This window comes from Phacochoerus africanus, chromosome 9, assembly GCF_016906955.1.
Source record: "Phacochoerus africanus isolate WHEZ1 chromosome 9, ROS_Pafr_v1, whole genome shotgun sequence".
Lineage (NCBI taxonomy): Eukaryota > Metazoa > Chordata > Mammalia > Artiodactyla > Suidae > Phacochoerus > Phacochoerus africanus.
In genome coordinates, this window is record NC_062552.1 from 87,675,723 (window position 1) to 87,693,431 (window position 17,709).

A 17,709-nucleotide genomic window follows, 5' to 3' on the forward strand; every position below is an offset into this window, starting at 1 on the left:
AGCCACATCTGCAACCTACAGCACAGCTCATGGCAATGCAGGATCCTTAACCCACTGAGCAAGGCCAGGGATTGAACCAGCAACTTCACGGTTCCTAGTCAGATTCGTTAACCACTGAGCCACGACAGGAACTCCCGCCTGTGAGAAGTTAGATAATAGCACCTACCTTATAGGGCTGTTGTGAGGATTTTATGAGCAAGAGCATGAAAGTGATTAGCAAATACCAGCAAAGTCACCATGTATGGTTGTGTACATTGGCTACTGTCTAACTCTGGGCAGGGCTCTATCTGAAGGTGTCCTGCCGAGTTATGAGTTTCAACATCTACATGACCATATATCATCTCTGGCAGACACAGTAATAATGGTAACCACTGTGTTCATGAGGAAGCAGAGAACTTTCAATAAAGATGGACTGGACAGAGGAAAAGAGGAAAATTTGCAGCAGTTTGGGGTGGGGGTGGGGAGTAGAAAACTATCTAGGGCACACCCCAGCCACAGCAATATTGAGCTAGGGCAGTATGCTGAAACCCAGATCTCACTTTCTGGTGTGTCTGAGCCCAGCTCAAGAGCTGGGTAGGACAGAGTTATGCAGGTGGTGCTAACTGTGGAGTCTCCAGTGCCTGCCTCCAGGGAAACTTCTGCTAATCTTCCTTGGAGGAAAGGTCTAGCAGACACTGACGATTTCTATGGAGCTTTCAAACCCTAGTTAGACAAGGGTTTTATGGAATTGTGAAGCTGGAACAATGGCCCATTTGGTGTTTTGGAGGGAATCCAGATGTAGAAGGGACTGTATGGGCTCAGAGTCAGCAGGTTAGAATATCTACCCAGCTTGGAAGTAACAGAAAGCTGCTACTGTTATGAGCACTTTGTGGTCCACGCTGGCAGGTTACCAAGGCAACTTACAGCAGATGAATTACGTTTTTGCCTAATGACCCAGCTTCTCCTATAGGGATCAGCAGGGCTCCTCTTGCAAAACTCTTATTTCAACAAATTATTTCACTCTCAAGAATCAGTTCACAATGAGAGTGGGGAAAAAAGATAAAAAGTAAGGAAATCAACCAAAATATTCATGGACTATTTTACACGTTTGCATTAAGGAAAGTGCCCAACCAATTAGTCAGAGATGGTGGGAAAAAGTGAGATATTTGTTGTGATCTCAGCTAGTTTTTCATTCTAATATCAGCTTCCACTTCATTGTGCTTTCACACAAAAATATCACTCTTGCTGAGATATAGACACTGTGTGTGTGTATGTAAAATACAATGAGCAGTAATCATTTGGATGTAACCATGACCTTCTGAGATTATAAGACCTTGAGGCGTAGAATCTTTATCAAACTCTTCTTAAAAAAAGGAAGAAACAATTATGTCACTTTCATTGGCATTAGAGTTGATCCAGTTTAACCCCTTTATTTAAAATTTGAGGTCCAGGAAGAGGAAGAGACGTCTGTAAAGTTGAATCATTGGAGCTGATGTAGATGAGTATGAGTCCCTCGCATTTCTGCACATCTTATGAGAAGACACATTGACTGTGCTTATTTGGCACTACTTCAAGGTTATATTCAGCAAATGGCCTTGGAAGAAAGAAAGAGTGTTTCCTTTTGGGAAAAGGAATAAGACATCCTTATTCCCCATTATAAAAGATTCAGATTCCCTCAGCTCAGAGAACTTCTGCCTTAACACATCGCTTATAGGTCCATCTTGTCTTGCCCAGCTGGACCTGGGGAACGAGGGAAAGTCATATGAATATGCTCGTGCGCATGCCCCTGGCTGTGGTGGGAGTAATCAAGTCTTTTGTCTCTGACCAGAGAGTCTTGTGTCTTCTGCCCCCGCCCCCACGAAACTGTGGCAGGCTAACAGGTTCGTTTGCAAGTAGAATAAAACCCAGACCCTTCACTATTATTAATGAGAGTGAGGAGCTAAAGCAGGAATTCTGATTCAGACTCGGGTGCTCTGGTCTGAGTTATGTGTTAAGTGATTTGCAAAATGGGGTTTTTCCAAAGAATGTTTTCTATATGACAGAAACGTGTCCGCGCATGTACACACACACACACACACACACACACACACACACACACAGAAAAGTTCCAGCCTCAAATAAGCCATAGGCTATGTGAGCCTGTGGAGAAATTAGGACATATCCAAGCTATTCTATCTAATACCTTGGGTTGCAAACTAAGCCATAAATTGATCCATGCGAAATGCCTGTTAAGTACTTTCGAGAATTTTCTCTGGAATTAAAAATGAGAAGCCTGTATTCCTCTTCCTTCATAACCACAGCACTGCTCTCCTTAACTTTATTTCCATGGAGTGTGTCTACGATTTATTTCTCCTTTCCCCATCACTCTACCAAGCTCTCATTCTCATGTATCTTCACATCGAATTTTTTGAAGGTCATTATTGCTCACAGGGACATTCCTCTCCCCCTTCTTCCATCTTAGCAGGGTTTGTTCTGGGTTTCCAGGCTTCCATAGTTGACCTTTTTAGGGCTGCCGCCGCTATGCTACTCTGAACGGGAAGACTCCTGCTTCCCTATTCTCCTGAGCATCTCTGCTATAAATTCTGTGGACTTCATTTGCCTTTTGTCCTCCCTGCCGTGCTGCTTGGTATTCAGAGCAGCGGACTGAATGCCTTTCTATTTCACTACCTTTGTCTGGTCTGCTCAAACAGGGACACTCATTCTTATCAACATGGCTCGTGATTTGCACCCACCACATGATTTCATCTGTGGGCAGGGAGTTTAATTTGGGAGATCTGACTTGTGAGAGAACAAGGAAATAAGAACTTCTGGGCTGAGAAAAAGAAGGGCTCTTGAGGTGATTGCAAAGATCTTGTAGGAATAATGAAGGGAGATTGGATTGTGCACAGGTGACTATGCTCCTTGGCATTCATGAAACATCTTAGTCAGGGCACCTGCAGCAGCCCAGACTAATAAACACTTTGGCCACAGTTTCAAGAACAGGCAATAATTCAGGCTTTTGAACTCCAAAGCAAAATTAGACAGATGATCATTGGTTTTGGAATCTCTTCTAACCTTTCAAACCCATTTTTGAACAAAGCACACTTTTATTTTTCCGCCTCTCCTGGCTCTCTTAAGACTTATGAATATTTCATAAACAGTAAGAGAGTGAGGGTTTGCAAATAATGGTAGGACATGGCCACAGATGCCTCAAAATACACTTTTTTTGCATAAGCCAGGGTGTTCCATGGAAAGAATAGGTAGTTACTATTTATATACAGTAGTCATACTATTCAGTCGATGGGTGACTTTTCTCCCCCAAAGGATTGCTCATTCTTTTTGGCAAGAAGAGTGTTACAGTTATAAACTGTAAAACCATCCATCTCTCTCGTCTTGCAAAAGGGAAGCTTGATAGATGCAGCTAATAGCCTGGAAAATGAGTACATGTTAGGGTCTCCCCTGATAACCCCGACAAAGTCCATTGAGGGAGATTTTGCTAGTTTCTCAACAGCATCCCACTTTTTTTGTGTGTGTCTTATAGATGAGATGTTCCTGAAGAAACCAGGGCAACATGACACTTGAGGGGTTGCACACAGCAGCCACGAGGGTCTCTTGCAACCACAGACTCCCCTGTGGCAACTGGGTCGATGGACATTCTCACTAAGTCTCAACTGCCTCAGCTGCACTTAACTCCTGGGTAGCTGACAATGCTCCATAGGATGATAGTTCCAAGAGTACACCTTTTTTGCTTTCAGTTATGACACTAATACGTGCACTGATGCTAAGCTAGGTAGTCCTGAACTTTCCTCCCCTCCCCATGTCTGGATCTCTCCAAGGATGGTTGATTAGACTTCTGAGGGATGTGGTTATACCCCTTTTCCTCCCCTCCATCATTCACATCACACACGCACACACACACATATTCACAGAACTGTTGAATTCCAGGCATTTCTAAGGATGAGGCTGAGGTTATTCACGACTCTTGTGGGTAGACTGGGCTTGTGATTTATGGATTCTCTCCCTCCCAATTCCTGGCTAAAACCTCCTATAACATGATTTTTATAGAATCATCTGTTTGGAAAGGAAGACAAAGATTATAATTGAATTTTTTCTTCTCCTTCCAGATGAGGAATAGTTTAAATTATGTCTCTTATGATTTAAGGGAACACCATGTCATCTCTAGAAGTCCCTTGAAAGAGAGTGGATTATGCTAGAGTCATCTACTTTGTTAGAACACTTGAGCTAGAGTACTTGCATATCCAAAACACTGTGGGAGAAATGGGCAGTCTTCAAGAAATTTAATCCCTAAGAAGGAGCCTGCATTTTTAACCATATAATCTCACAGTAATATGCCCAAGGAACTCAGAAAACCAGGGCAGTATCAAACAGATCTACTAATGGAGACATCCTTTAGGTTAATGCAATCTCCTCCAGCCACCTAGCCCTGTTTTTTTCTCCTGTTTTAGACCTACTGGTAATAGAGAATAATTGGCCTGTTTTTTCCTCTTAGAAGTCATGGACATGTGAAGTGGAACCTTGTTTTTCTCTTTGTGAGATTCCATTTTTTCTTTTTCCTTCTTGGATGAGCTGCACACCTGGTATTCAGCATCTGGGTGCATGCACCAGTGATTGACAACATGTGTCAATCACTAAAAAAAAAAAAAAAAAAACAAACCAATGCTTTCTGCTGGGTTCTTTGGACAACACACAGAGTCAAAGGACATGGGACTTCAACAGATGTCCCAGAACCATTCCAGAAAAAAATCTCCCCTGATAGAAGATTCATACAATTCTCACTTTACTCATAAAGCTTTCAGGGACCTGTTCTTCCTTTGTGTCTGTCCCCCTGCTACATGTATACCTGCTAACAGAAATCGATAACCCAATTAAGCTGAGTAAGGGCCTCTCTGCTAGAATACTGTCTGCAGCACTTTTTTTGATTAGCCACTTTTTCTCCTTGATTCTTCCTTTCTCAAAATCTGTTCATGTATAATGATGATTAAGGAGCTCTACAAAGGCTAATCTTCTGCTAAGCAGATGCCGGCCTCAATTCGTAGGCCATGTGTTATATGGAACTACAGCTCTCATTATAGTTTACCCTTTGAGATCTAGTTTAATTATTATCACTTGCATTGTGCTGTTTCTCCCAGATTACATTTTCTTTTTTCTTTTTAATTTTTTAATTAAGGTATAGTTGATTTCTGATGTTCTGTCAATTTCTGCTATACAGCAAAATGACCCATATATATATATATTCTTACTTTTTTAAATTATATTTTTTTAAATGTCTCATGTGAGGATCCTCAAATCCTTTTTTTGTGTCTTTTCACTACAACCTAAAAAATGCTCTCGAGTCAAACTGAGGCCTCCCTAGATCTTTCACATGCTGCTTCTAGTCTTGTCCTATTTGTTTTGTAGGTTATTGAAATTTTTTTGAACTGATTGCACAACTTTGTATCTGTCATGGTTACATTTCATCCATTAGATTCAGCAGTTCTTGAGTCTAATAGGTATCTAATGCACTCTCAAACAAATTAGGTTTTTTGTTTCTCCCAAATCCATATCATTTGTAGGTTTGTTCAAAATGAAGTCAGCTTCTTTATTTTGTAGTGGATAAAAGTGCTCATCAGAACAAGTCCAGGGATGAGCTTAGGGTAGATTTGGAGTTACTCAGCATCATGGGGACCTGATGGGAATGAATGTTAACTACATACAGATGTATGTACAAAGAGCGTTAAAGGAATTTGCTAATCATGGTGGTGTGGCAGCATCTAGAAGGTTGGACCTCTGACCTCTGACCTCTGTGGGAGAAATAGTTCCCTTTATATTATCTCATAGGAGGTTGAAGTGGGAAATTATTCAAGGTTAACAGCACAACAATTATATTCCAAGGCAGCATCCATTTGAGGGTTCTTTGAGCCATATTAACATAATCCAAACCTGACACTTCCAGAGCGTGTTTATGGGATGTCAACACAAATTCCTTGCGGGGGAAAAAAAAAAAAAAGTCGGCAAAAAGTTTGGAAAATGCTGGCTTAGGCAAACTGAAGCAGATTTCTTTCATTGCTAGGGTTATTATAGTCTCGTTTGTCACATAAGTTTCTTAACCGTGTATTAATTATGCAAAATTTCTTAAATTTATTTGCTGAGAGGAGCATTTTTTTTTCTTAGGAGCATTTTGAAGGGTTATTGTTCCCCTGGGCAATGCTGAGCAATCAAAGCTGCGACTAAGGTGTGGCAAGTAAGCCATCAGCACTTGCATACCTGAGAGTGAGTGCCTCCTGAAATTGTATGCATCGGTGTCTCCCCCACCTCGTGCTAGTCCCGATCCTGTTCTAAACTGTGGGGCATGATGCAGGCTGGCCACGGAGAGGACTCTGGGTTTATGCATCAAGCCATGCCACGGTGTGCCTGCTACAACCAGTTGGGTGCTCAAGCATTTTCCAAACTAATAAATTCAAAATAAAGGGAAGAAGTGTTTCCCCTGGATACCAGCATCAGAAAGCAAGTTGGCAAACAGATATCAACCATTATTTTCAGACAGCCCTTTCCATTCACACTCTGTATTGTGTGTACATGTCTGTGTGTTGACACACACACACATAAACACACACAGGCATCTGGAATATCAAACTACGGTCTTTCCCTGGTCTAGTGTGGTCATGGTGACTCCTCCTGGTGAACCATATCTGTACCTAAGAGTGTGTCTCCATGGGGCTCCTGAAGCACGCAGGATGTGAGGAACTACTAGAACTCTGGGTTCAAGTTAGGAGGCAGCTGCCTCCATCTACAGCACATGCCTTAGGCTTCTACTTCCCCATCAGTGGAAGGTGAACCTTCCATAGGGTGCTGCTTTAGGATCAGAGGACCCCGTGTTGGGGAGAAGCCCTCTCTTCTGCAGTTCTCTCTACCCATCACAGCTTCACAGCCTGTACCCTTTTTTTCTTCTTCTATCATTAGTAGAGATATTTCCTAGAGAGTTAAACTTAACCTAACCCAAGGTATAAAAAGGACACTCTAAGTTTACTAAGGTTAAAAGTACCCTCTGCTGCCCAATTTTTCATCTCTCCATTCACTTTGATTTGCTCCCCTCCCTCAAAACTCCTTATCTGAGGCTGATTTGACTTGTCTTATCATTCTTGAGGACCCTGTCACACATTGCTAAGTTGATGCTGTAAGTAGAAAAGTGTTGAATACATGTGTATACATAACATAGACTTTTCCTGTTTGAAGTGTATATATGGCCAGTGTGCAGATGAGCATTCTTGGCCAATCGTGATGGGTTCTTTCTGTCCTGGTCAAAGTGTGATGTTGTCAGAGCACCATGAAAGATTGCCTGATTCTCTATTTTAATACCATATTGCGAAAGGAGCTCTTTAAGGTGTCATGGGTAACTGAGAAGCAACCTTTTGTTTCTGGAGATGGAACCAGAGTATTTATTGCCATTCATAATCCTACGACACCAGCTGTTACAAACCAAATAAAGAGTGTGCTTTCTGTACTTCAAATGGCAGCAATCAGGCTGAAAGCCCTCAAATTCCATACAGATAGACTGAATGAAAAGCTTGCATATTATGGAATATGCTCAATGGGATGCTATTATGAAGCCCAAAAGATTCAGCAGAAACAAACGATTTACCCACAACAAATTCAAAAGGATCCTAGATGTGTTCCCAGGATAAAAATTATGGGAAACAAGAATTTTATTCAATTAATTCGGTGGTAAGAGCCATGGGAGGGAAAACTTCAGTCTTTTTCTTTGCTTTTTAAAGGCACCATTGTTAAGCAATATTCAAGATGCTGGAGGGTAGAAGACCAGAGATCAAGACTGGATTTTCTTTTTCTTCTTTTCTTTCTTGCTTTATTTTGGCCATGCCTGCAGCACGTGGAAGTTCCTGGGCGAGGGACTGCAACTATGCCATAGCAGTGCTAGAGCTGCTGCAGTGACAACACCAGATCCTTAACCCACTGTGCCACAAGACAACACAAGAGAACTGGGATCTTCTAATCAGCCTCATTAAACTAAGTTGAAAATGTCACCCACAGATTCCTAGAGTGGGAGTTTTTGTTTAGGTGCAATCCTCACTGGATTGAGCCCAATGAACTTAGTTGTACTTCTGAGAAATGAATAAATTTGACATCTGAGGCTATCTATTAGTACTGGTTCTTGTTCGTTTTGGCCAGTATCTTTATTGGATGTTTAATAGAAAGGGCTGAAATATAAATATTACTAAGTTGACTCTTCAAGGATACAAATTTTACTCACAAAAAAAGATCTACACTGTAGGCATAGAAGAGTACTTAGTTGGAAATCTAAATATTAGAACCATTGATACAGAAGAAGCATGATGGTGGCGGAATCCAATAGCTGAGTCTATGAAGTTAAGTCTCCTAATCATAATATGAACTGAGAGATTTAAGGCTAATTCATGTTGTGAATATTTCATAAATTTTATGTTACAAAGATATAGCAAAAGAAACCATGTTGCTGAGAAACCTTTTAAACAAAGATCATTTCCTCTTTCACTTTCTGTCAGTGAAACTATCACATTAGTTGTACACCAACAAGAATTTTTAAAAAAATTGCAGAGTCATCCATTTGTCATATTTAAGACACTGTTCATTTTATAAATTCAGATATTCTTATTGAAATTTGCTAGTTTTATATTAATTTGTTTATATGGCTAAATATTTAAGTTTTATGCAATATGCTATCTTTCAATTTTCAGGCCTATCAGTTAATGACAGTGATGACAGGTCTTTAATACATCCTTTGGTTAATTTATATAATTTACTGATGTTCAATAAACATTTTAAAGGTACAGATGCTTTAAATTTCATAAAGCTTTTATTATATTTTATATACCATATTTTAGACTACATTTTGAATGCCAAACAAAATCTCTATTTTTCTCCCATGCTTTTTTGTGGCTTATATATATAAATTCTATAAATATCACTAATCTGGCAAAGGTTAGGGTCTGGGACTTTTTCAGAGATTCAGCTAGTTCCACAGGAAAGAGACGGCACATCCAAGTTGAGTGAGTTTCAGAGATCTTAATAAAGAGAGTTCTTGTGAAGCTACAGGCAAGGTATAGGGTAACATCAAAATCCAGAACAGCATTCTAGGGCAGGTACCCCTCTACACCCAAAATGCAAGTGGGGCATGCAATCAAGGAATACGGGAAGAGAAAAAGAGCCCTTGGGGGTTGGGCTGCAAGGTTAAGAGTTGCAGGAAGCCCATGAAACACAGAGCCAAGTGATTAAAAGCTTAGTCGTCATTCTCCTTGCCCTCTCCAGCCACCAGCTAGTGCTCCTCGTTGGCAAATTCGATGGTTAGCCAAAGCTGATTCCGACTGTAGTGGTCAGCTTCCTATCTCTTATCACAGGTTGCAGTTACCCAGAGAGATTATAAACAAAGCTATCTGGAACATCACATAAATATTTTTCTATATATGAATATTTGCTGTTAAACACTTAATCTAAACATTGAGATGTTTGATGGGTAGACAGTTCATCATCCATTTCTCTGGATCAATGGCCTTAATCTGTGTTTATTCGTCAAAATCTCTGGAGCTACCATTGTGACTCACCAGTAACAAACCCGGCTAGTAACCATGAGGATGTAGGTTCGATCTCTGGCCTAACTCAGTGAATGAAGGGTCCCCTTGAGCTGTGGCGTAGGTTGCAGACACAGCTCAGACTCCACGTTGTAGGCCAGCAGCTATAGCTCTGATTCGACCCCTAGCCTGGGAACTTCTATATGCGACAGGCATGGCCCTAAAAAGCAAAACAAACAAACAAAAAAACTCATGGTGAGCTTTGCCAAACCTCTCCTTTGCACCTGTTAAATTAGAATGTCTGTTAGGGTTCTAGATGTAGAGTTTGGCTTTCACCGGCAGTTCCAATACATATCTCAGTCCAGAATCATTGAGTTACACCGTCTATGAATCATTGAGTTAGATACTAGTATTAAGTCTGTCCATGCAGAACTCTATTTATGGATACAGTATTTTGGGCATTTCCTTTTCCTTCTCATTTCCTGCCCGTCACTGTTTTCCTTCCAAACAAAACAAAACAAAAATAAAAAACCAAAATAAATAAAGAAAAAGAACAATGGCTTTATTGTATTGTTTGGGCACTTGATGGACACCGTAAGAGCTACCCCCATTTAGTTTTGTTGCATTTACTGTAAAGATATTGGAGACATTACTCACAGTTTCTTCTTTAAATAACCCATGTAAAAAATGCCTTTCTTCCTCAATTCTAGGAATAATTATATTTTTCTTCAGCTGCTATTTTGTCATATAGATCCCCTGAGTGATAGTAATAACTGCACACAATTTTTTGTTATTTTTTTTGTCATTAAGTAAAAGTTCTTAGAATTATATCTTGTCCCCCCCCTGTAGTTATACATATCTGCTAATTTCTAAATATTTTTATCACATTAATTCTTCTGAAATGTATCTTTAGCTGGTATAATGCATGTGTATTTGAAATATGCCTTAAATTCAATTCAATTTAATTAATTGAATATAATCAATTGAAATATTAAAAAAAATAGTAACAGAGTAAAAGGGGACAGAAATCTGCTTTCAACTCTTTTTAAGGTTGGTTTGCATACATTAACCTTGAATTTTCAAGGATGATATAAATTTTTCTCTTTGTGTTTCTCTGTTTATATTCTATGATGCTCTAATCATAACATTCCTGATGTTTACAGTTAGAATTTACAAACCACCTTTCTATCTATTATTATTATATGTTATATATCAACCTCCACAAAATTTGGAAGTAAACAGGATAGCTTGTTATCTTGATGGTACAGAAACGATGTGTTAAAATGCCTACCCAGATTATTAGAAAATGTTAATTTTCTTCATATTTTCCTGTTACAGACATAAAATTTCAACTTTTCCATTCTACAACTGTCAGCCACATTTAATGACAAGGTGCAGAAGTCACCCTCTATTTTCATGTTGTTCTGTTTTCCTTTTGGTCCTGCACAATGTTGGCTGCAAATATTTTAACATAATGAATTACTAAAGGAAGAGAGGCCAAGGCCCTCCTTGGTTGTACACAGATTCATCATCAAAGCCTTTTCAAGGTAGGCAGAAAGTCATGTTAATTTATTTCATACAATCTCCTACTGCCCACGGCAAGTATTGGAAAAGATATTTGATATGTCGAATATTAAGCCCAACAATTTTGGATGAATGTTTCTGATTTAAAGGCCAAATCTTTTCTAAGTTGAAGTCACTCTAACTTCAATCTTAGAAATAAAATGTCAACTAGCAAACGCGTACACAGAATATTTTATTTTTATAGTTCAATCTGAACTATTGATCCCAGAGTCTTGGGGCTAATGCACTGTGCATTAGTAGAAGAATAGGTAATAATTCAAAGAAAGGGAGTTAGTTAATTTTCAGTGAGTTTATTCCTTGGCAAACTGCTGATAGTAATTTTTGCAGGTGACCTCCTTCACGCTTGCGTTCTGCCTCTTTGTGTTAGACAAATCCAAGTCAGCACATGGCATTGGTCAAAGTGACTAAATGAGCTCTTGTTTATGGGTAATGATCCATTACATTTATGACAGCCTCTGGCTGTTGCTGCGTGTTCCTTTGTAGGTATCGTTGCATTTTGATCACTGTTATTTCAATGGGACTGATGAATTCACCTTATAAGAGGAAGAAGCTAAGATGAATCAAATTAGAAGCACGAGAAGACATGAGCTGTTCCGATTAAGATGGGAAAGTCAGGCTGAATTAGTAAACATGACAAGTGTATTGAAAAAGAAATTTTCTGTTATGGAAGAATGGAATCTATTTGTCTCTTTATACAAAAAGGAGAGTCCACTAAATATGTTTTAAGAAACTGCTTAAAAATTAGAGTCAGTAGTATTATTAAAGTAGACATCGATGCTTTTAAAATTTTTGAAAATACTTGAAACTCCTTCAGAATTTATATATCTCTTAGATATATAAATATAAATAAATATTTCTTTTACAAGAGCCCAAAAGTACACTGACTACTCAGAGTGGTCTGTGGGCCAGTGACCTCAATCTCACCTGGGAGTTTGTTAGAAATGCTGACTCTTGAGACTCACACTAGATTAAGGAATTATCCTTTCTTTCTTCCTCTTTTTTTGCCTTCTGTTTTTCAAGTTGGTAATCCCTATTCTCTATCTTCAATTTTGCTGATTATTTCTTCTGTCATCTCAAAACTGCTGTTGAGAACTTTTACTGAATTTTTATGCATTTATCAACTCTAGAATTTTTATTTGATTGTTTTAGTTTTTAAAAATCCTTTCTAGCTATGGATATTCTCTATTTGATGAGTACTTGTCATTTACTTTCCTTTAATTCTTTGGAAATGATTTCCTTTCAGTCCTTTAAATATATTTGTAATAGCTGCCTTGAAATATTTGGGTGCTCTCAGATGAGTCACAATTGTTGCCTCTTTCTTTGCCTATATTATAAATTTTTGTTGTTGAAAACTGGGCATTGTATATAATTAATTGTAACAATTCAGGATTTTTAACCCTCTTCCCCTTCCCCTGCAACTTATTGTTCGTTTATTTCTTTTAGGACTTGCCTGGACTAATTATGTAGAGTCTGTTTGTCGGCAGTGTATGGCCTTTGATGTCTCTGATAAATATTTCTTTTATTCTACTTTCTATTTTCAAGACTTTTTTAAGGCATTGCCCCTGCATTGGCCTAGTTTAGTGCTCAGCAGCGATGGGACAGAGGCTGTGCTCTAACACCTGGAGCTGTGAGTCTTCCATGTTTTGCTGTTGGATTTGTGTGTAGCTTTGTGTTTTAGTGACTTGTTGCTGTGTAATAGTTTAAACACAACCTTAAGCATCTTAAAACGACATACATTTATTATTTCGGATTCTGTGAGTCAAGAGTTTGGGCATTTCTGGGAGTTCCCGTTGTGGCTCAGCGAAAATGAATCCAACTAGTATTCATGAAGATGATCCCTGGCCTCGCTCAGTGTGTTAAGGATCTGGCATTGCCATGAGCTGGAGTGTAGGTCACAGATGTGGCTCAGATCCCGAGTTTCTATGGCTGTGCTGTAGGCAGGCAGCTGTAGTTCTGATTTGACCCCTAACCTGGGAACTTCCATATGCTGCAAGTACAGCCCTAAATAGCAAAAAAAAAAACCAAACCAAAAAACAAACAAAAAAAAAAACAAAAAAAAAGAAAAAGAAAAAGAGTTTGGGCATTTCTGTTTCAGAGGCTCAAAAGAATGTAATCAAAGTGTTGCCTAGGGCCGTATCCTCATCTCAAGAGTCAACTGGGGAAAGATGCACTTTGAACCTGATGTGCTTGTTGGCAGAATTCAGCGACTTGTGGATCATGGGACTGAGGGCCTCAGTGCTTGCTGATTACACGTTGGAACCTACCTTCCTTGTCACGTGGGGGGATGCACAAGACAGCAGTTTGCTTCATCAGAGCCACCATGAGTAAGAGTTTACTAGCAAATTAGACATTACAATGCAATGTAACACAATCAAGGAAATGACATCCTGTCACCTTTGCCATATTCTGTTTCTGAGAAGTGATGCACAGATCCTGCCCACACTTAAAAGAAGAGATTACACTGGGGCATGTGAACCAGGAGATGGGGATTATTGAGGTCATCTTGGGGAATGTTTTCAAAGTTCGGAGTTTACAGGTGTGCTTTATATTTTCTGAATTTGTAAGACATTATGTTCAGCCAGAGATAAGTAGCTCACGTGGACCTCTCTGGTTTCTCTTAAGCAGGGAAGACTTGTACATGTGCTCAGCCCTCCAGATGACCATGAGCTAGTGGAATCCTAGCATGACTCTTGTTGTCTATCTCATTTCTCTCACTCTCCTTGTTACGTTTCTGGCTGCTGTGCCTTTTTGTTTGTTTGTTTGTTTTGTTTTGTTTTTGGGTTTTTTTTGCTAATTCTTGGGCTGCTCCTATGGCATATGGAGGTTCCCAGGCTAGGGGCTGAAACGGAGCTGTAGCCACCAGCCTACACCACAGCCACAGCAACGCGGGATCCGAGCTGCATCTGCAACCTACACCACAGCTCATGGCAATGCAATCTGCAACCTACACCACAGCTCATGGCCCACTGAGCAAGGCCAGGGATCAAACCTGCAACCACATGGTTCCTAGTCGGATTCATTAACCACTGAGCCACGATGGGAACTCTGGTGTGCAGTTTTTTAATTGTTCTAACCAGTATAGACCTCAAGCTCACATTATTCCTCCTGGATTGCTTAGTATTGATATTTTTATTGCTTTCAACGATAGGGTTTCCTGCTTTCTGTTCCAAATACTTCCAGCTCCCCTCTGGCGGGAATAGAGCTTCTAGTGTACTGTTATCTACTATGGTCTGTCCCACCTGCTTGGGTACAACTTTTTTAAAATTCTTTTAATTTTTTTTTTTTATGCAGCTTTTTATGGCTGCACTCATGGTCTATGGAGGTTTCCAGGCTAAGGGGCCAATTGGAGCTGTAGCCGCCAGCCTTCACCACTACAACAGCAATGCCAGATCCCAGCTATGTCTGCGACCTACACCACAGCTCGCAGCAACGCCGGATTCTTAACCCACTGAGTGAAGCCAGGGATCACATCTTCGACCTCATGGTTTCTAATCAGATTCGTTTCTGCTGAGCCAGGATTGGTACTCCCACAACTTCTGATCCTAGTGCTGATGGTTGGGGGTGCAGACGTGGGACTCGACTAAAATGCCACAAACTTCCACCGTTCTTGCCAATATACAGAAGATTTTCTTAAATAAATCTTTCTCAATCTGTTGTATATTCTTTGGTCGTCTTCTGGAGTCTTTTTTTTTTTTTTGCCTATTTTTGTTTAATTTATTTCTTTTAAGACCACCTCCTTACAATTTCCAGAGAGAAAATGCAAAACAAGAAACAGACTTGGTTCCGAATACATGAACAGTGTGCTGGAGTTGAAAGCATTACTGATAACATTGTTGCAGAAGAATGTCAGCTTATTCCAGCGAACTTCAGTATTCCTGAGGAATAAACATGATTTCTCTTTCCCTTCCACCCAGATGTTCTCAGGGGGGAGTCACTGCTCCTGCTCTTTGACATATTTTCCGTGCATAGATATGGAACCCGGCAAGCATGATGACGGTTGGAGTGGGCCATTCCCAATCCCATTCCAAAACCAAAAGCCGGAGTTCCTGTCGTAGCGCAGTGATTAACGAATCCGACTAGAAACCATGAGGTTGCTGGTTCGATCCCTGGCCTGGCTCAGTGGGTTAACGATCCGGCGTTGCCGTGAACTGTGGTGTAGGTTGCAGACGCGGCTCGGATCCCACGTTGCTGTGGCTCTGGTGTAGACTGGTGGCTGCAGCTCCGATTCGACCCCTAGCCTGGGAACCTCCGTATGCCACAGGAGCGGCCCAAGAAATAGCAAAAAGAAAAAAAAAAAAAAAAAGAAGGTCATGCTTTCTGCAGCGCCCTCCCCACCCCAAATGTTACCTTAAAAAAAACCCTTCCCTGAAGAGCTCCCATATGGCTCAGTGGTTAACAAGTCTGACTAGGAACCATGAGGTTTCGGGTTTGATCCCTGGCCCCACTCAGGGGGGTTAAGGATCCAGCATTGCCCTGACCTGCGGTATAGGTCATAGATGCAGATCTGGTGTTGCTGTGGCATAGTCACTAATTGCAGCTCTATGTGCCACAGGTGAGGCTCTAAAAAAACAAACAAAAAAAGCCAATGGCCACATTCTTCTTTCAAAGAAGGTAAGTGAGGGAGTTCCCGTCGTGGCGCAGTGGTTAACGAATCCGACTAGGAACCATGAGGTTGCGGGTTCGGTCCCTGCCCTTGCTCAGTGGGTTAACAATCCGGCGTTGCGGTGAGCTGTGGTGTAGGTTGCAGACGCGGCTCGGATCCCGCGTTGCTGTGGCTCTGGCGTAGGCCGGTGGCTATAGCTCCGATTCAACCCCTAGCCTGGGAACCTCCATATGCCGCGGGAGCGGCCCAAGAAATAGCAACAACAACAACAACAAAAAGACAAAAAAGAAGGTAAGTGAGAAAACATGTCCTAATCCCAAACCAGTACCTTTCTTCACGACTGCATCCGCCAAGCACCAGTCCCACTTCCTGCTGAGCTCTGAATCTGATTTTTTCCTCACCCACAGCTCCAGCTTTCTGCTGGAGTCGTTAACAGTCATTTTTAACAACTTTGTCCAGTCTTATCATCCCTTTTTGTAATGGGAAATTTTTTGAATTCCTCACTCTGCCATTCTGAAAGTCCTTCCTTCCGAACCTCTAGAATGAGATACTGCATTTTCACAGCAGTTCCATCGATTTGCATACATGATAAAGTTTGAGAGAACTGGTCTAGGCCATGTCCAGAAATTCTAAATCAGAAGGGTTCAAATATGTACTGATAGATGAGATTCTCAATTTGAGTGTTTTAGAAATACCTATGGGGGAGGAGGGTTAGAAAAATTCAAAACATAGCTACTTTTTTCTAGAATATTCCATAGGAAAGAGTAACTATTGTGTTCATATATAGGGAAAATTATTTTAAATAAACCTATCCCAAATTTATTCAGTTAAAAAAACTTTAGTGAGTATAGTTAATTTACAAGGTTGTGTAATCACTTTCTGCTGTAAAGTGATTCTTTTTCTTATTCTTTTCCATTATGGCTTATCACAGGATATTGAATATAGTTCCCAGTGCTATACAGTAGGACCTTGCTGTTCATCCATCCTGTACATAATAGTTTCTGTTTGTTTGTTTGTTTGTTTGTTTTTTGCCATTTCTTGGGCTGCTCTCACGGCATATGGAGGTTCCCAGGCTAGGGGTCGAATTGGAGCTGCAGCCACCGGCCTATGCCAGAGCCACAGCAACGCAGGATCCGAGCTGTGTCCGCAACCTACACCACAGCTCACAGCAACGCCAGATCCTTAACCCACTGAGCAAAGCCAGGGATTGAACCCACAACCTCATGGCTGCTAGTCGGATTGGTTAACCACTGAGCCACGATGGGAACTCCATAATATTTGTATCTGCTAATCCCAAACTCCCAGTCCATCCCTTCCTGATCTCCTCTCTCCCACCCCCACTTGGCAAACACAAGTCTCTTCTCTGTGTTGTGAGTCTGTTTCTCTTTTGTAAATAGGTTCATTTGTGTCATATTTTAGATTCCACATATAAGTGATACCATATAATATTTGTCTTTCTCTTTCTGACTTACTTTGCTTAGTATGATAATTTCTAGCTCCACCCACATTGCTGCAAAGGCATAATTTCGTTTTTACTATGGCTAAGTAGTATTCTGTTGTATATATGTACCACATTTTCCTTGTCCATTCCTCTGCTGATGGACATTTAGGTTGCTTCCATGTCTTGGCTATTGTAAATACTGCTGTTATGAGTATAGGGGTACATATATGTTTTCAAACTATATTCCTATCTGAATATATGCCTAGGAATGGAATTGTTGGATCATATGGCAACTTTTAGTTTTTGAGAAACCTCCATACTGTTTTCCATAATGGCTGCACCCGTTTACATTCCCACTAATAATGTAGGAGGGTTCTCTTTTCTCTACACCCCTTCCACACCAAATATATTCAGTTTATTGATAAATGGACCACACACAGCATAGTAAAATCCCACCAGCATTGGCTAACGTACATCAACCTCTATAGTCCTGTGCAGTATTTTGAAATTAGGTAACAAAGGCTATGTAAATACACAACCATAATAAAAACTAAAGTGTCAAA

General features: G+C 40.4%; 1 pseudogene; it reads right to left on the reverse strand.

Moving 5' to 3' along the window:
* Positions 1-15,033: 15,033 nt before the first annotated feature.
* Positions 15,034-16,145, reverse strand: LOC125136742 (MICOS complex subunit MIC10-like; annotated as a pseudogene).
* Positions 16,146-17,709: the final 1,564 nt, after the last annotated feature.